Source organism: Chiloscyllium plagiosum, unplaced genomic scaffold, assembly GCF_037043375.1.
Source record: "Chiloscyllium plagiosum isolate Xiang-an unplaced genomic scaffold, Cpla_swu_hap1 HiC_scaffold_47, whole genome shotgun sequence".
Classification (NCBI taxonomy): domain Eukaryota; kingdom Metazoa; phylum Chordata; class Chondrichthyes; order Orectolobiformes; family Hemiscylliidae; genus Chiloscyllium; species Chiloscyllium plagiosum.
In genome coordinates this window covers 37,529,012-37,550,107 of record NW_028270185.1, presented here as the reverse complement: position 1 = coordinate 37,550,107, position 21,096 = coordinate 37,529,012, and positions in this window count along the sequence as shown.

Below are 21,096 nucleotides of genomic sequence, written 5' to 3'. Positions count from 1 at the left end.
TACACCTCCAATTTTGGTGTCATCAGCAAACTTACTAACTGTACCTCTTATGATCACATCCAAATCAAATCAGAAAGTGCTGGAGGAAGTGACCAGGTCAGGCAGGAGATAAGGACAGAGAAGCAGAGTGAACCATTCCAGTCCTGTGTGCATCTCCTTCAGAACCCATTGCCCGGGTGGTGCAGTGTCCTGGGCGATAGCTTTATAGCAGCTTCACCCTCAGGTGATCTTTGAAACAAAAGCAGTCTACTTGAATCCCTGGATATTTTTGCAGGTGACATTTTTAACCAACCTGTTCAGACGTGCCATGTCCCACTTGTGAAATAGGTGGGCCTTGAGAAGCCAGGCCTTGTTAGTTCGAGGGGAGTTCCTCAGGGTGGAGTCTCAGGGTCAACCAACTTCAGCTGCTTTGTCAATAAATTTCCCTTCAGAAGCAAGGTTGTTGGTTGACAATTGGACAATATTCAGCATCATTTTCAACTGCTCAGATACTGATGTAGTGCATATCCATATGTTCAGGTTATAAGGTTGCCCGCTGAGATGGTAGGTTTGTTCTAATTGAGAACAATCTTACAACCTGAACCTCAACGTCGCTAAAAAACCGCATATCCATATGTAGCAAGACCTGGCCAGGATCTAAAATCTGCACAAGTGGCAAGTACCAGCCGTATCACATCCGTGCCTGGCAAAGCCACGGATGTGATACGGCTGGAACAAGAGAATATCCGAGTATCCCTTGTTGACAATCCACAACAATATCATTGTTGAATCCTCCATGAGCAGCATTCCGGGGGTGTAATATTGACCAGAAGCTGAACAGGACTAACTATATAACTACAGTTGATACAAGATCAGGGCAGATGCAAAACGTCTTGCAGCGCTCAACTCACCTCCTGACTGCCCACCTTACAAGACGTAAGTCAGGTGTGATACAGAATCCTCCCCACTTGCCTGGTTGAATGCTGCTTCAGCGACACAAGAACCTTATCAACATGTGGGACAAAACAGCACTCTTAATTGCCAACAACCTTCATCATTGTCTTTCTTCCCCATTGCTGTACAGTAGCAGCAAAGGGGATTATCTCTTGTGTAACATCCTTCTGGATATGGGATAGTGCTGTCCACCAGTTGGCAAGGTACATCCCACAACAGATGTGCACCTCAGGACACACATTGTCTCATGTATGTTGGAACAACAACCTGATTTATTCAGGAAGGTCCCTTTTGTCTTTTGATGGGGCTTTTTGCATCTTTTGATATGATTGGATCATTTGTTTGGGAGGAGGTATAGAGTAGAGGGAGGATGTCTTTCTGAAATTGGATTTGTTTGTTCTGAGTTTTTACTCTGTATGCACCACGATAATATTTGAAAATCATTTCACAGAGAAATAGACTGAAAGAATTGAAGATTAGTTAGTCAAATCAAACATGACATAAAGATCCAACAGAGTCACTTGATTCATTTGGACATAAAGTGAAGGTGTTTATCTGGTATGTCTGGAAGCAAAGATTTCAAAAAAAATTGTGAGTAGTAAAGTGCAAACACACAGACGCACACAGACGCACACACTGACAGAGATGCACACAGACACACACACACACAACAGTGTGTGTTCCACTGAACAGACTGCAGAAATTATTTATCATTATCCAGTTAACATTCTTTAAAAGTCCACAGACAGAGAAGCCATAAATATGTTGTGTTTATGGGAAAGGATTCAACACATTATCCAACTTGGAGATATGTGAGGAGATCAGCACCATGGAAATATCTGGATTGTGAGAAGGATTGCAAATCCCCAGACCAGCTGGAGACTCATCAAAACAGACATTCTGTGGAGAGATAGTTCATCTGTTCTATGTGTGGGAAGGGATTTACTCAGTCATCCAGCTTCATGTAACACCAGTGGGTTCACACTGACAAGAGACCTTTCCCCGACTGTGGGGGGAAAAAAACTGTAAGATGTGTAAAGGTCTTAAATTCAATGGTCATAATTTCACACCTTAACCTCCTTCCACCTATTGCATTCCCAACGCCACTCCCCCAAGTCCCTCCTCCCTACCTTTTATCTTAGCCTGCTTGGCACACTAATCTCCTTCCTGAAGAAGGTCTTATGACGGGAACGTCGATTCTCCTGTTCCTTTGATGCTGCCTGACCTGCTGCGCTTTTCCAGCAACACATTTTTCAGCTCTGAACTCCGGCATCTGCAGTCCTCACTTTCTGCTCGTTGATTTTAACCTACTGCGAATCCTCTTGCAAGGATGCCTTCCTTGGAGAAGCTCTCCTCCTCCCTCTACAAGGATCTCAGCAAGTCCCTCTCTAACTGCACCCCCCCAGATCATCTCCTCTGCCCTGAAGCTCTTCAGCCAGGTCCTCAATCAGCAACACCACGCCTGGAGTAAGAACGCCTCATCTTCCGCCTAGGAACCCTCCAACCACAAGGGATGAATGCAGATTTCTCAAGCTTTTTCATTTTCCCTCCCCCGGCCTTATTTCAGTCCCAACCCTCAGACTCAGCACCGCCTTCTTGACCTGCAATCTTCTTCCCAACCTCTCCGCCCCACCCCCTCTCCGGCCTAACACCCTCACCTTAACCTCCTTCCACCTATCGCATTCCCAACGCCACTCCCCCAAGTCCCTCCTCCCTACCTTTTATCTTAGCCTGCTTGGCACACTAATCTCCTTCCTGAAGAAGGGCTTATGACCGAAACGTCGATTCTCCTGTTCCTTTGATGCTGCCTGACCTGCTGCGCTTTTCCAGCAACAAATGTTTCAGCCAGAATTTAACATCAACCTGTTCCCATGGGGGAGAAGGTATTCAGCTGTTCCATGTGTGGGAAGGTATTAACTTGGGGATCCAGCCTAATGTCAGACAAACGCCTTCATCATCGGGAGAGAAGTGTTGTCTGCTCTGTTTGGCAAGGAATAAACTTCCCAGTTCAGCCTAATGTCAACCGTTGAGTTGACACTGGAGAGAGACCAATCATCTGCTCTGTGTGTGAGAAGGGATTTATTAAATCAGCAAAGCTTCAAATACATGAGCGTGGCCATACTGGAGAGAGAGAGAGAGAGAGAGAGAGAGAGAGAGAGAGAGAGAGAGAGAGAGAGAGAGAGAGAGAGAGAGAGAGAGACTGTACGCCTGCACGGATGTAGGAAGGGATTCATTTAGTCATCTGTACTCAGTGAGCACCAGCACATTCACACCTTTTACCTGCTCCTTGTGTGGGAAGCGGTTCACTCGGTTCTCCAATCTCAGCAGCTATGGCTTTGTTCACATCAATGAGAGAACATGTAAATGCTCAGACTGTGAGAAGAGCTTTATGAGTAGCAATGATTTGACGAAACATCAACGAACACATTGTGGGAAGAGGCTGTTAACCTGCACTGTATGTAGCAAGGGATTCAATTATTCATCCCCACATGTGACACTCCAGTTAGGGGGGATCAGTTTAGCTAAGTTGGCTGCATTGTTGGTTTACAGAGGGGTGTGATGCAAACAGCGTGGTTTCAATTCCCATTACCAGTTTGAGGTTACCATGAAGGACTCTTCTTCTCAAATTCTTCGTTTGCCTGAGGTCTGGGCCCTCTGGTCAAATCATCATGAGTTGCTTCTCTCTGTAATGAAGAGAGCAGCCCCTGTGGTCTGGTAAGACTATGGTGACACACACATTCCAGTGGGGTAACGTGATCGTATTCTGCTGTTATTGCATCCAGAACTGGACTATGTTTATTTGGTCAGTAATAGTTTACTTCATTGGATGTGAATTATCTCTTTAACTTAACTGGTGTTTAATTGTTCAGGTATCAATCACATCAAAAACACAGTTTTTCCCCCTGATTTCTCTCCGGTGAGATGAGATCGATAGATATCAATTTCCTGCCCTGTATTGGGATCTTATATTCATTGCAAAGGCTTGATTTGTATTTATAAATGTATTTTCACACATTCAGGATTTCTGAATATGCTTCATAGCAACTGAAGTCCTTGTGCGGTGCAGTCACTGTTGTGGGAGCTAAAGCACTGTACATCTCTGCGGTTCTATTTAGGGCTCTGCTTCCCTGTACCAATTCTCCCATTTACCAATCCCGTACAAATCCGGGAACTGCACCAACTCACCCATTGAGGTTATCCTGCCCCAGTCCTCCCACTTAGAATTTAATGAGTTCTCCAATTATTGTTGCCCTGCACCAATTCCTTCCATTTAGTTGTTCCCTGACACACATCTTCAGCGTACGGTTGCCCTGCAGATTTGTTTTTCATTCAGTAATGCACTGAATTGAGTCTCCAATTTACTAATACTTTTTATTGAATCCCTGGCCCGTATTCCCCAATTTAAACATGTTCTGCTCCAATTTTCCAATATATTGGCACTCCCACCAATTTTTTAATTAATGGCACTGTGCACCGAATCTCCCATTTATTGATTCCCACCAAACCTCCCATTTACTCATACCCTGTACTAATTCTTCCATTTACTGATGCCTGAGCCCGATTCTAACATTTAAGGGTGCGCAACTCTAATTCTCCCATTTACTGTTGTCACGCACTAATTCTCTAATTTAGCTCCACTGTGGACCAGGTTCTCATTTACTGATGGTCCGCACGAATTCTCCAATTCAGTGTTGCTTAGCACCATTTCCCCCAATCACTGACGTCCTGAACAAGTTCTCCACTCAGTTTTGCCTTTCACCAATTCTCATATTGACTGATGCCTTCGCCCAAATTTCACCAAATCTCCCATTTATTTATATCCCTGTACTAATTCTTCTATTTACTGATTCTACCATTTAAGGGTGCGCTACTCTAATTCTCCCATTCACTGTTGTCATGCACCAATTCTCTGTTGTCATGCACCAATATAGCTCCACTGTGCACCAGATCTCTCATTTACTGATACCCCACACCAGTTCTCCAAATTAGTGTTGCTTAACACCATTGCCCCCCAATTACTGATGTCCTGAATGAGTTCTCCACTCAGTTGTGCCTTATACCAGTTCTCAGATTGACTGATGCCCTCGCCCAATTTAAGAGAGCCCTACTCTAAATCTCCCAAAAGGTAATGTCCTGCCCCAATTCTCCCATTAGTGCTGAACGGCACTAATGCACCCATTATCTGATGCCCTGCTGCCCTAAAATTCTCACATTTTGATAAGCCCTTTTACAATTTTTGCATTTCGTAGTTTCTTGCAATGATTTTCCAGTTTAGTGGAGAACTGCCAGAATTCTTAAATTTAGGCGTGGACAAGTTGGACGAAAGGGTCTGTTTCCGTCCTGTACATCTCTAAGTCTGTAATTAGTGCTCCACTTCCCTGCACCAATTCTCCCATTTACCAATCCTGCACTAATTCGGGAATTTCACTAACTCTCCCATTGAGGTTATCCTGCCCCAGTCCTCCCACTTAGAATTTAATGGCACCGACATGAATTCTCCAATTATTGTTTCCCTGCATCAATTCCTTCCATTTAATTGTTCCCTGACACACATCTTCCACGTACGGGTGCTCTGCTGAATTGTTTTCATTTAGTGATGCACTGAACTGAATCTCCAATTTATCAATGCTTGCAACATTTCTTCTTTTTATTGATTCCTTGGCCCCTATTTCCCAATTTAGACACGCTCTGCTCCAATTTGCCAATATATTGGCACTCCCAGCAATTTTCTAATTAACTGCACTGTGCACCAGATCTCCCATTTATTGTTTACATCAAATCACCCATTTACTCATATCCCTGTACTAATTCTTCCATTTACTGATGCCCGAGCCCGATTCTACCAATTAAGGGTGCGCTACTCTAATTCCCCCATTTACTGTTGCCATGCACCAATTGTTTAATTTAGCTCCACAGTACTCCAAGTCTCTCATTTACTGATGGCCCGCACCAATTCTCCAATTCATCGTCACATAGCACCATTTCCCCCAAGCAATGTGCACTAGTTCTTCCATTCAGTATTTCCCTGCAACAATTCTCCCATTTAGTCGTCCGCTGACAGAATTATCTATTCTTGTTCTGCTCCAGGTATATTCCAAGTGTAAACAGCACCAGTGCCAAACTTTTGTAATCAGGAATAGATTCTTGTTGTACTTTTGAGAGTGGTGTCATAATTTCAAATTTGTACGTTGCGGCAGTAGAATTACCATTTGGGTAGAGAACTGGCTCGAAGGTAGAAGACAGAGGGTGGTGGGGGAGGGTTGCTTTTCAGACTGGCGGCCTGTGACCAGCGATGTGCCACAAGGATCGGTGCTGGGTCCATTGTTGTTTTGTCATTTATATCAATGATTTGAATGTGACCATAGGACGAATGGATAGTAAGTTTGCAGATGACAGTAAAATTGGAGGTGTGGAGGACAGTGAAGATGGTTACTGCAGAGGACAACGGGATCTTGATCAGATGGGCCAATGGGCTGAGGAGTGGCAGATGGAGATTAATTTCGATAAATGGGAGGTGCTGCATTTTGGAAAGGCAAAAGAGAGCAGGATATATACATTGAATGACAAGGTACTAGGGATGTTGCTAAACACATAGACCTGGAGTGCAGCTTTATAGATCGTTGAAGGTGGACTAATATTTCGTTAGGATACTGAAGAAGGCGTTTTTCATTTTTGCCTTTATTGCTCAGTTAATTGTGGAAAGGTGTTGGGAGGTCATGTTGAGGTATTGGTTGACCACTTTTGGTATATAGTGTGTAATTCTGAACTCCCTCCTATAAGAAGGGTGTCGTGAATCTTGAGAGGGTTCAGAAAACATTTACAAGGATGTTGCCAAGGTTGGACCGTTTGTGCTGAAGGGTAAGACTGTCTAGGTTGAGGCTATTATCCCTGGAGCATCAGTGGCTGAGTGTTAACCTCACAGAGGTTCACAAAATCATGAAGGAACTCAATAGGGTGAAAAGGCAAGGTGATTTCCATGTGGTGCGGGAGTCCAGAAGCAGATGGCATATGTTAAAGTTGACAGGGGAAACTAAAAGGGACCGAAGAGGAACATTTTTCACGCAGAGGGCACTGTGTGCATGAGCCGCCAGAGGACGTAGTGGAGGCTGGTACAATTAGAACATTTAAAAGGCATCTGGGTGGGTGTATGAATTAAAAAGGGTTCAGAGGAACATGGGCCAAATTCTGACAAATAGGATGAGATTGACATCGGATATCAGTTTGGCATGGATGTGTTGGACTGAATGATTTGTTTCTGAGCTTATATTACTCTGTGTGGATTGAGTTCCCGATTGTATATTTGACTGAACAGCCAACCCGCAGCACAATGACAAGCTCTTTCCGACCCACGGCCCTCCTTCTCACTGAATGCAGACTATCACCAGAAGCAGAATCGAATCCGGGTCAACTGCTTGGAAGGCAGCTATGCTCACCACTATCCCCACCATCACCCTGCTAGCAGTTCCCTCCCCATTCCCAAACACACTTAACAAGGCCGTGATCATCACCAACTGGATTGGGGTTGAAATCCAAACAAGAAATTACTGGGGAAGCCCAGCAGGTCTGACAGCACCTGAATCAGAAGCCTTCAGTTCTGCAGAACAATCACTGGATCCGAAAGGTTCCCTCCCCACAGATGCTGCCAGACCTGCTGACTTTCACCAGCAATTTCTGTGCTGTCTCTCAGATCTGCAGCATCTGCAGTTCTTTGTTGGAAACAAAGCAAACGTTGAGTCACCAAAGGGGATATTGGGTCAGGTGATAGTCTCCCTCATCCATAGAGGCAGATGGGAAGGAGCATGGAATCATAGAATCCCCACAGTGTGGAAACCGGCCATTCGGCCCATCATGCATCCCACCAGGACTCACCCCCGCTACTCTCTCCCTGTAACCCCGCATTTCCCATGGCGAATCCACCTAATCTACACAACCATGGACACTATGGACTATTTAGCATGGCCAACCCACCCTAACCTGCACATCATTGGATTGTGGGAGGAAACCGGAGCACCCGGTGAAACCCACACAGACACGGGGAGAATTTGCAAACCCCACACTGACAGTCTTCAATCAGATAGGGATCTGGATAATTGGAGAGGTTTCGAGAGGGAATCCAGACGGTTAGACTGGTATGTGAATGATGAGCCGATCAGCCTGATCTCAGTGCAGGTAAAAACTCTACAGTAACATGACTCCCTACATGCAGCATTCACCACAGTTTGTATTTTGTTTTAATCCGTCCTGTTATTGATCTTATTCTGAATGAAATGGATGGAGTGAGGTTGTTTGTGCATTCAATCAGAAACTGTGTATTAGTGGATCAGGAGCATCATGCCCAATAACAACAGGGGGAGGGCGGATTGAATTCCTGTCCCTTACAGACCCCATTGCAACATTCCATTTCTTCATGGATTTCATTTGGTTTAAGATGTTTTATTGTTAATACAATCACAATATATTGATGCCCTTCTGTGCATGTTATGAATTTGGACAGAGCGATCCCTCTTTTCTCTGTAAACAAACGGAACATCAAGGAGTCGGATGGGAATGTATCCTCTCACAGAAACAGGAACAGGGAGATGTCATTCTCTCTGATATAAACACAGGCCATGCTGAGAAATCTGATAAGGTCAGGCAACATCTATAGGGAGAAGGGAAAGTTCTCCCTATAGGGAGAGGGTGAGGGTGAGGGGATTCAGCAGAGCGGAAGGAAGTTAGAAAAGTAATGATTTCTGAGCAATTGCAATGGGGGTAACGCTGAAGAAAGAATGAGATAGTTTGTAATAGGGTGGATGCTGCAGAGGTTTAATGATAAACGGTTTCATGGAACCAAATCTAATGGGATTGGGAGTTGGTTCAGTAAACAACTAACAGCTCAGGAAAATATAGCAGGAGGAGACTATACAGACTCTTTAAACTGTTCAGTCTGTTCTGGCAGTCAATCCAATCAGAGCTGGTTTGCGATTTCAAATCTGGTTTCCTATCCACATCCCAAATCCTGTGACTCCCTGAGACACCGGCAATCTGTCTATTCCAATCTGATCCCCACTCAGTGAGGGGGCATCCACAGTCCTCAGCGAGAGAGAATATTATAGACTCAGAGGCCTTAGAGTGAAGCGCTGTCTCATCAGCTCAGTTCCAAATAACCTGCTCCTTACCCTGAGAGGGGGTCAATCAAACCCGAATGAACTGCGGATGCTGTAACATTAACGCTGATTTCTCTGCACAGATGCTACCTGACCTGCTGAGCTTTTCCAGCAACTCCTGAGACTGTGTTCTTGCATTTTAGATTCCCAGACCCACAGGATTAATTTCTCAGCATCTGCCCTCTCAAGCCTCATCACAATCTGATACATTCAAATGTAATCGCCTTTCAATTATCTAGAATATAGACCCAATTTATTCAGATGCTCAGCACTGGAGCACACGAGTCCCAAATACTGAACTTTATTTTGTGATTCATTAATGTGTCTGGTTCATTGCCGCTGGGTCACCACGGATTGCTCAGATATAATTGCTCTGGTGAAGGTGACGGTGAGGTATTGCCTTGAAGGGCTGCCATTCATTTGCTGCAGATAAACCCACAATGATGTAAGGGAGGGAGTTCCAGGATTTCCAACCAATGGCACTTGTGGGACTGAGATGTATTTCCCTGCCAGGGTGGGGAGTGGCTTGATGTGGAATTGTCAACTGGTGATGTTCCCGTGTATCTGCTGTGTTCAGCATTCCACATGATTGTGACGTGGGTCTGGAAGCTGCTCTGGAAGGAACCTTGGGGAATTTCTCCAGTACATCTTGTCTATGGTACACACTGCTGCCACTGAGTGTCGGTGGTGGAGACAGGGGTTGTTTGTGGCTGTGGTGCTGAGCAAGCTGCACTGAAAATTTATTCCATCTAATTATGGAGAACACAACTACTCTCCATCATCATTAATCCATTTCACAGACAGCCAACCAGTGATTACACGGATCTGTTTTACCAGTCTGTTTATTGTACAAATGACCATGAGATTGTAAAGAGATTCCCCTCTTCCCTGACAATGGGCTAAGGGACATCCCGCGACTGTTGCACTTTCTCATGGACATTCCATCTGTAAAAGCTAGGAATGAGCTGATGGGGCACAGACTGTGTTACAGATGGTAAAGCTCAGGGCACTCTCACTCACTGCACACAGATTCTGTCTGTCTTTTTGCACGTGTCTCTCTGAATGTGTGTGCGCATTATCGTGTGTGTTTCTGTCTCTGCGTTTCATTCTGTGTCTACCCATCTATCTCTGTTTGACTATCTGTGTCTTTTTGATTACGTGTGTGTCTCAATGTGTGTATTCGTGAGTGTCTCCATTTTTATGTATCTCTGTGTCCGTATCTCTGTGCAGCGGGCTCCCTGTTGTTTTGGGAACGTTATGTATTGAAATGTGGCTTCAACCCGCCTCTATCTGTATCTCTGTCTATTTCTCTTATGTTTAAAGTGACACAATGCTTGTGGTCATGTTGATGCGTGTTTGTGTGTGTGTGTGTCTGTGTGTGTGTGACAGTTGTCAATATATATAGATACTCAGAGACACATACACAGAGATGTGCAGAAAAACATACAGCAGCACATAGAGAGACACACATATAAATACAATCTCACAGGCATACACACACAAACACACAGACAGATATTGATGGAGACAGCAAAAGTGAATACACTAAGAGATTCCTTGTTCCTAAAACTAAATGAGAAATTAATAGATTTTTAAGGAATATTTGATTTTACTCGAAAGTTGTCCATGATTTTAGCAGGAAGGCTGTGCCTTTAACAAATTTGTGATGGAAATAAGAAAAAGTGGCGAAGTTACCAGAGTGCGAGGTTACCTTTGAAAGGTGAAAGCAATTTGAATCAATGAACCACTTTTGGCCATCCCTGAGTTTTCCAGTCTAATCAAAATGGCAGCTGATGCTGGTGAATTGGGGCGAAGTGCTGTCTTGTTCCAGGATGATGAGTTAGGAATTGTGAAGACTGGAGGATGCTGCTATTAGAAACAATACCACGCATTGGAAAAGTTCTCTCCCATAGGAAAGGGGGCTTTGGGATGACTGTTGGCTCTTTAGTACTTTGAAGTCTATCCAACAAAGAACAATGAAATACTAAATTACACAGATTGTAATCTACTGGCCTTCTTTAAAAATGTTCAAATAAACAATGCAAGACTATTCCGATCGAATCTTTTGTTGTCACCATTTTATGATAACGTCATACACATTACTGGATAACTTAATGGGAATTCAGATGGATTGTCCCAAGAGGAGATGTTGGAATATGTGAAAGATTTAAGGAATGCTATGATTGCATAACATTGCAAGAAAGGAGAAAGAATAGTTTTTGCAAATTTTGTGCATTATGTATTTTGCAAGTAAATGCGTTTTTGAAATGGCTTTTTAGTTTTCTCAGGGCGACTGCAAATCAAAGAATTTTTTTTCAAAAGTCTTCTGTTTAATTTGGACAAAAATGTGAAAACAGTGACCTTACAAACAGCCGATTATTGGAAGATTGCTGCACGGTTTGACAGCAATTCACCTGAGAGTGACCCATTGATTGAAGTCTGGTTGGAGGTGAACGGAGTTATTCACAGATGGAACTTTGGTTTGAAACAAAATGCAAATTGATAATTGGCCACTAGTTCACCAATGACAAAGGCTGCCTGCCTGCTAACAGTGATGTGATTGGTTCTCAGGCAGCTAAACAGCTTGGGACCCTGAACAAGATACAGAGAAGTCTTCAGCTGCTCAAGAGCGCTTTCTGTTCTCTGCAGTAAAAAGGCAGTTTAATCCTGAAGAAACCTAGTTTATTTTTGTTTCAGCTGTTCCTATGCGCTCTGCCTTTTAATAAGTGTGTTAGGGACTGTCTGTAAGTATTACCCAGTTCTTCTGCCTCTTTTAAATCAATGAGAGCCCAAAATATGCAGTGCATAAATTTAGCAAAGCTCTAAAAGAAGTACATTCAAAAGATGTGACAACGAAGAAATGGAGGGGCTGGGGAAACAGATGAATGGGAAGGTTATGACATGGAGCCAGTTATCAAACCTTGTTAAATGAAGAGTGCAGGAGTGCATTCACTGGGTAAATCTAAAAGTAAGTTGGTGAAGGCTCAAAGCAGAAATTATTGTATGCCAGAAACCATGAACAGCAACAGATAGACAAGGCTAAGTGACTCCTGCACCCATGGATCAGGCATAAGCTCTGCAGTCCTGCCACATCCCATCCTGAATGATGGGGGACAATTTAATACATCATTGTTTTCACTTGAATGTCGAAACTGAGGGTGATCTAATAGCTCCTTACCAACTTCTGACAGGCATGGATATAATGGATAGTCGAAGTATTTTACCCAGGCTACAGGAGACTAGACCAGACTCAAACCTATTGGTGAGGAGCCTTGATTTTACTTGATAATTGATTATGATATATACCGAGACACAGTGAAAAGTATTGTTGTGCGTGATATCCAGTACAAATCATGCCTTATATCAGGACATCGGGTTCATATAGTGCTGTGTCCATAAAACATGTGTAAAGAATGATGAACTCTAATATATGACAGGTCCAGTCATACGTCTGATAACAGCAGGGAAGAAACGGCTCCTGAACCTATTGGTACATGCTCACAAACATTTGTACCTTCTGTCCAATGGAAGAGGGTGGAAGAGAGTTATGCAGGAGTGGGAGGGGCCTTTGATTATGATTGCTGCTTTCTTGAAGCAGTGGGAAGTCGAGACCGAGTCAGAAGAAAGGAAATGTGATTTTGGATTATGGACTGGGTTGGGTTCATGCCGCTCTGTAATTTCTTGCAGTACGGGCAGAGCAGGTACCATACCATCTGGATAGGATACTTTCTACAGTGCAATATAAAAATTGGTCAGAATCATTGCTGAAATGCTAAATTTCCTTCATCTTCTGAGGAAGTAGGGGCATTGATGAGCTTTCGTTTCTGTCGAGTTGACATGGGTAGACTGATTGCTGGTAACATTAATTCCTCAGAACTTGAAGCTCTCAATCACCTCCACCTCAGCACCAATGACAGAGACCAGGGTATGTCCTTCAGTCCACTTCCTGAAGTCAATGACCAGTTCCTTTGTCTTGCTGACGTTGAGGGAGATTGTTGTCTTTACAACATGCCACTGAGCTCTCTTTCCTGTACTGTGTCTCACAGTTGCTTGAGATCCTACCCACTATGGTGGTGTCATTACTAATCTGTGAATGGAGTTGAAGCTTAATTTGGCCATACAGTCATGAGAGGGTAAGAAATATAGAAGGGGGATGAGCACACAGCCTTGCAGTGCACCAGTATTGCGGATTATCATAGAGGACGTGTTCTCAACCATCCTTATTGATTCTGATCTGCAGGTCAGAAAGTTGAGGATCCAGTTGCAGAGGTGAGGAAAGAGTCCCAGGGCTCAGACTGTGTCGATGGCATTATGGTGATCAAGGCAGAGCTAAAGTCAATACCTCGGAGTCTGACGTCGGTGTCCTTGTTATCCAGACGTTCCAGGGATGAGTGAAGGGGAGGAAGATGGCATCTGTATGGATCTATTGCAATGGGAGGTGCATTATAGTGGACCAAGGCATTCTGGGAGGCTGGAGTTAATGTGTGCAATTCCTAACCTCTCAAAGCACTTCATAGATGAGTTCAGCCATGACTGTATTAAATATCGGAGCAGACCCGATGGGCCGAATTCCTGACTCCAGCTCCTTTTTCTTGTGTTTGTTTGTTCCTTACAGCACAGAGGGAGACATGTTAACGAATGGCCCTGGCAGTCAATGAAGATTCAAATAAACAAAGTGCGTCAGTGGGACACTTGGTAAATGCCTGTTTTCTGGATAAGGTGCGAATAATTTCACGCCAAAACTCTGACAGATTCTGAACAAGGCCATGTACCTACAATTCAGTAGCAGTCCTGTCATGTGATCTTTTGTGTATTCCTACCGTTTTTAATGGTTGAAGTTTGGAAAGTAGGACAGACTGCTGACATTTTTAATTATCTCAGGGCACTGACTTTAAACAGATTCTTGAATCCACATCTTAAGCAATTGAAACTTTGTAACATAGTTCTCCATATCCTGCTTTTGCAGTTTAATTTCTAAATTAACATGTCTACAATGCCGGAATGTATGAATGGAAAAGGCTTTTCATTCATTTGCCCCTTTCCTGTGCTGACTGAATTCCAAACTCAAACTGAAGCCTTCTCTGTTCCTGCACCCAGATTAACATTGTACCATTTAGTTTAGATTGTCCTCCTCTAACATCCAAAATACGTCGGTTCACATCTCGCTTTATTTCATCTGCAGGAGGCCGAGAGATGGTAATGTACAAAGTGTAAGGTGTGTTTTAATCTGCAAAGCAGAACAAATGTTTTCAGAAGTGTCAGTCAGTTAGCCATTTTAGGTTTGTTCAAAGCAGCCATTTCATGTCAGCACAGCACTGACAGTGACTTTATAAACAGGGAAAGGGAAGAACGAGTGGGGACTTGGGAGTCCATGTGCAAATGAATGCAGCGTAGATTCACAGAACTATAGCTGGACAGCACGGGTTCAATGTCCAGGGAAATGACACAAGCCCAGTATGGTGTCACTAGAATTTAGAAAATCTAAAATGATATAAGTTTGAGAGGTAGTGACAAAAACAGCTGGGTTAGATCGGGAGAAAAATATTTTCTTTGCTTCTGGAGGCTCATTGTCTAGTAACCTAATAATAGACTGGAACCCTTTGGAAACTCAGGCCGTGTTCAGCGTGAGGTTAGGTTTTGTTTAAATCATCCGATACTGACCCCATCAAACTCACACAGAAAAAAGGGTCTGCATGGGATAAGGTACAGAGTATAGCTTCCTCTACACTGTCCCCATCAACCAATTCCAGGACAGGTATAGTATGGAGTTAGATGAGGAGCAAAACTGCCTTTACATCTCGCCCATGAAACCCTTTTAGGACAAGGACCATAAGATCATAAAATAAGAGTTCGGAGTGGAAGCAAGGCCATTTAGCCATTGAGTCCATTCCGCCATTTAATCATGGCTGATGGGCGTTTCAATTCCACTTACCCACACTCTTCCTGTAAGCCTTAATTCTCCGCGAGATCCTTTTCATGTCTTCTCATTTCCATTCCAAATTGGCTCCCTCTAATTTTAAAGCTGTGCCCACGGGTCCCAGTCTCTCCGCCTAACAGAAACAACTTCCCAGCATCCACCCTTTCTAAGCCATGCATTATCTTGTAGGTTTCTATCAGATCTCCCCTCAACCTTCTAAATTCTAGTGAATACAATCCCAGGATCCTCAGCCTTTCGTATGTTAGGCCTACCATTCCAGGGATCATCCGTGTGAATCTCCGCTGGACATATTCCAGTGTCAGTATGTCGTTCCTGAGGTGTGGGGCTCAAAATTGGACACAATATTCTAAATGGGGCCTAACCCAGCTTTATAAAGTCTCAGAAGCACATCGCTGCTTTTACATTCCAACCCCCTTGAGATAAATGGCAACATTGCATTTGTTTCCTTAACCACAGATTCAACCTACAAGTCAATCTTTAGAGAATCCTGGAAAAGCACTCCCAGATCCCTTTGTACTTTAGTTTCAGGACTTTTCTCTCGGTTTAAAAATAGTCTATGCCTGTATTTTGTTTTCCAAAGTGCAAGACATAGAACATAGAAGAATACAGCGCAGTACAGGCCCTTCGGCCCTCGATGTTGCGCAGATCCAAGCCCACCTAACCTACACTAGCCCACTATCCTCCATATGCCTATCCATTGCCCGCTTAAATGCCCATAATGAGGGAGAGTCCACCACTGCTACTAACAGGGCATTCCATGAACTCACGACTCGCTGAGTAAAGAACCTACCCCTAACATCTGTCCTATACCTACTCCCGCTTAATGTAAAGCTATGCCCCCTTGTAATAGCTGACTCCATACGTGGAAAAAGATTCTCACTGTCGACCTTATCTAAACCTCTAATCATCTTGTACACCTCTATCAAGTCACCCCTACACATTCTTTTCTCCAATGAAAACAACCCCAAGTGCCTCAGCCTTTCTTAATACGATCTTCCTACCATACCAGGCAACATCCTGGTAAACATCCTCAGCACCCGTTCCAGTGCCTCCCCATCCTTCATATAGTATGGCGACCAAAACTGCACACAATACTCCAGATGCGGCCGCACCAAAGTCTTATACAACTTTAACATGACCTCAGGACTCCAGAACTCAATTCCTCCACCTATAAAATCGAGTACGCCATATGCCTTCTTCACCACACTATTTACCAGGGTGGCAACTCTCAAAGATCTGTGCACATGGACACCAAGATCCCTCTGCTCATCCACACTACCAAGTATCCGACCGTTAGCCCAGTACCCCATCTTTTTGTTACTCTTACCAAAGTGAATCACCTCACACTTAGTTACATTGAACTCCATTTGTCACCTTTCTGCCCAGCTCTGCAGCTTATCTATATCCCGCTGTAACCTGCCATATTCTTCCTCACTGTCTACAACTCCTCCGACTTTCGTATCATCCGCAAACTTGCTCACCCAAACTTCTAACCCCTCCTCCAGGTCATTTATAAAAATGACAAACAGCAATGGTCCCAAAACAGATCCTTGCGGTGCACCGCTCGTGACGGCACTCCAAGATGAACCTTTACCATCAACTACTACCCTCTGTCTTCTTCCAGCCAGCAACTCCTTATCCAAACCTCCAACTCACCCTCAATGCCATACCTCCGTATTTTTTTGCAGTAGCCTACCATGGGGAACCTTATCAAATGCCTTACTAAAATCCATATACACCACATCTACCGCTTTCCCTCGTCCACCTCCTTAGTCACCTTCTCAAAGAATTCAATACGGTTTGTGAGGCACGACCTGCCCTTCACAAAACCATGCTGACTATCCTTGATCACATTATTCCTATCCAGATGTTCATAAATCGTATCCCTTACCATTCTGTCTAAGATTTTGCCCACAACAGAAGTGAGACTCACCGGCCTATAGTTACTAGGGTTATCTCTACTCCCCTTCTTGAACAAGGGAACCACATTTGCTAGCCTCCGATCTTCTGCCTCTACTCCTGTAGACAACGAGGACATAAAAATCAAGGCTAATGGCTGTGCAATCTCCTCCCTTGCGTCCCAGATAATCCTAGGATAAATGCCATCAGGCCCAGGGGACTTATCATTTTTCACCCTTTCCAGAATTTCCAACATCTCTTCTCTACATTCCTCAAAGCCATCCATTCTACTTAATTGTGACTCAGTATTCACATCGACAACAATGTCCTGTTCCTGAGTGAATACTGACGAAGAGTAATCATTCAATGTCTCCCCAATCTCTTCAGCCTCCTCACGCAACTTCCCACTACTATCCTTGACTGGACCTATTCCTACCCTAGTCATTCTTTTATTCCTGACATACCTAACGAAAGCCTTAGGATTTTCCCTAATCCTACCAACTAAGGACCTTTCATGTTCCCTCCTTGCTGCCCTTAGATTCTTAGACCTCGCATTTCTGCACATTGAATTTCATTAGCCATTTCCTGGACTACCCTGCTGAACTGTCTTAATCTTTCTGCAGCCTCAAACATCCTCAGTATTACCTCCTGTCCACCTAACTTCGTCTTATCGGCAAACTTCGCCAGAATGCCCCCAGTTCCTTCATCCAGATCATTAATATATAAAGTGAACAGCTGCAGCCCCAACACTGAATCCTGCGGGACACCACTTCTCGCTCACTGCCATTCTGAAGAAAAACCTTTTATCCCACCTCTCTGCCTTCAGCCAAACCTGAATCCATCCCAGTGGCTCACCTCGAACAGCATGGGCCTTCACCTTACTCAGCAGCCTCCCATGAGGCACCTTATCAAAGGCCTTTTGGTAGTCTAGATGCATAACAATCACAGAGATAATAAAACACTTTCTCCATATGACCAAAACTTGATTGTCTTCCATCCACTGGTGTCCCGGTCTTGTGTGGGTCACAGATTGAGCTCGGAAACATCTCCAGGACAACCTCATCCTGTACCTGTGGCTCTGGCTCTTTATTATTGTCTGTAAGTCGCCCTGTTTCTTAAATTCCCTCCATTCCCTACAATACCAGATTAATTCCAGAAAAGTTCGATTACTTGTAAAACATTTTGGGATACCCTTAAGATATAAATCAGAAAGTGCTTTATAACTGCCCACTCCTCCGTTTAAATGAGGATATTCAGTGTATTTCTGCGACATTTATATTGCCCGAAACTCACACAGAACATTCACATCCAGGGACCGTGAACAATCCGGAAGTTCCATGAAGTGTCGTTCTTTATTGCAGCGATCGGCCATCGACAGTAAGGAAGCCTTCCTGTGACTGTTTCACTGAGACAACATCAGCAGCCCTGTGGCCCACTTTGATCCTCACACTGACTGTTCATCGTCTCTGCAAAGAAAATCACATTTTCAAGACGCAGGAATGTTTGAACGAAAACAGCTACTGGTGTGCTTCCCCGGTTTAATCACTGATACTTTTCAGGGCGAGATTTTCAGAAGGACATTAAACTGACAGAAACACAGAAACTAGAAGAGGCCATTCTGCCCTTGTAGTCTGCTCTCCCATTCAGTGTTGTCATGTCTGACTCTCTGTCTCATTGCCATATTCCCAATTTCTCTCCAAACCCCATGATAGCATTAACCAGTAAAAATACAGTATCAATATCTTTCCTGAATATACTCAGTAACCTGCGCTCCACAGCCTTCTGTGGGAGAGAATTCCTCAGGTTGATCACTCTGTGTGAATATAATTCTCTTCCTCTCTGTTAGAAATGGGTGAGCCCATGCCCTGAAACTGTGATGCTTGTTATGAGAACACCTGCCAAGGGGATGCAGCCCACCCCCTGTATCGAGTCTGTCCAACCGTTAGAATTGGATACACTTCCATCAGATCCCCCTCTCATTGTCCTGAATATATGCCCAGATAAACCAACCTCTCATGGGACAGTCCTGTCATCCCCGGGACTTGCTGAGTGAAGCTAATGAGCTGTCAGAGGAAGTGGTGGAGGATGGTACAATGATACCATGTGGTTCACGTTTGTAGGAGGAACAGAAATATAAAGAACAGAATGACTCGGATGAAAATAGTGAGAAGTTATTTAATATCATTATCCAGAGGGATTTATGGTATCAGAAATGCAACTGATAGTGGAGTCAATGAGGAGGAGGACACATGATATATTTTCAGCTATTTACAGCAGACCGGATAAGGACAGGGAGGTAGATTAGATTAGATTACTTTACAGTGTGGAAACAGACCCTTCGGCCCAACAAGTCCACACCGATCCGCTGAAGCGCACCCACCCAGACCTATTCCCCTACATTGACACCTGAATGTAACACTACAGGCATTTTTAGCGTGGCCAATTCACCTAATGTGCATATTTGTGGAGTGTGGGAGGAAACAGGAGCACCCGGAGGAAACCCACGCAGACACGGGGAGAATGTGCAAACTCCACACAGTCAGTCGCCCGAGTCGGGAATTGAACCCGGGTCTCTGGCGCTGTGAGGCAGCAGTGCTAACCACTGTGCCACCGTCCAGCCCATCTGTGCCACCGTGCAGCCCACAGGTAGTCTGCTGTGAAACTCTCTCGGTCAGATTTTCCCTTTCATTGAAGATATGAATATCTCTTTGGATCCTCAATCACAAAATCGCCCTGTAACACATTCTACACACAGCATCACTGGGGTCTCTCACATTGAGGATGACTCTCTTCCACTCTGAGTGAGTTGCTAGGTGACTGTAAAGACCAATGCTGCTTATTGGGATGGATTCCTGAAACAGGGAACGTTTCCGGGTTGGAGGTACTTACAGAGATAGAGCCGTGCACACTCATAGATGCTTCAGGCTGGGTGAAAACATTGGCATATCTGATAGCAAAATAACTTTAAAATACAGATTTCAAGGCAAGACCAATTTGAAACTAATTTGATGTTGCTGGAGACAGCGCAGTTCAGATGGAAACCACATGGTGTTACCTAATGGATAGCAGGCACTTCAGCGACATAAAGCCTACTGACAATAAAATCATGGTTAACATGTCAAGTCTGAGTCTGAAATTTCCAGTAATGATGTAAGAACAGGGTGAAGGAAGATTTAAACAGCATGTGAATTGATGCAATAATTAAACACAAACAAACACACTTGATGCTGAGACCTGGTTCGAAGTTAGCCAAAAGCTCGGATTTAAAACTGAGATTGGGAACTGTCTGAGATAATACCCGGGAAGGTATGGAGTGTGTGATCTGCCGTCAGGCGATGACATTGACCCCTGTGCTGAATGTAGACTCAGTTCCTGGAACTGTCTCCAGATTTTCTCCCAATCCTTTAGACAGGTTGCTTGGACTGAGATACTTAATGTTCGCAATCATCATGTTTATGGATATGATCTGTCTAGAATATCTCCACTCCACCCCTCATCTCCCCCACCTCCCAATCACCCGAGCACTCTCACTAGGCAGCTGGAGAACAGAATACCCCCAGTACCAGCAACTGGTGGGAGAGCCAGTATGACATGAATAATTGGGATGATTTTATTGAAGCATAAAAAACAGTCCAGCATCGACAAGGATTTTCATTTTTAAAACAGAAACGTTGTTTATTTTCTTGGATGGAAAAAGCTGAAAACCGAAGCAGCAGAGTTGGAATGGACACCCTGGATCACTTCCTCTGATACAAGAGGAAGCAGAGACCCAGCTCCTGCTACTTCCCTCCTGGTTATCTTGGAAAAATCATGACTCTTTCCCTTGCTCCACTGACCTTTGGTCTATGCAGTGTCTCTAGCTCATTCTCACTGGTCCGCAAAATTTTAAACAAAGCAAAACAGGAATTGTTGCAAAGACTCGGCAGGTTTGGCAGCATCTGTGGGAGAGTAATCAGAGTGAATGTTTCGTGTCCAGTGACCCTCTTCCAGTACAGAAATATTACCTCTGCTCCCTGAATGGGAAACCTGTGTCCTTATCTCCATCTGCTTTAGGTTCTCTTGATGTCTGCTAAATATTCTATCTTCTCTGATCTCTCTGACAGATTTGCATCTCTAGAAGGGTTCCCTTAGGTCCTCCATGATCATTTCTTGCCCATTACCCATGGGACTTTGAGCTTT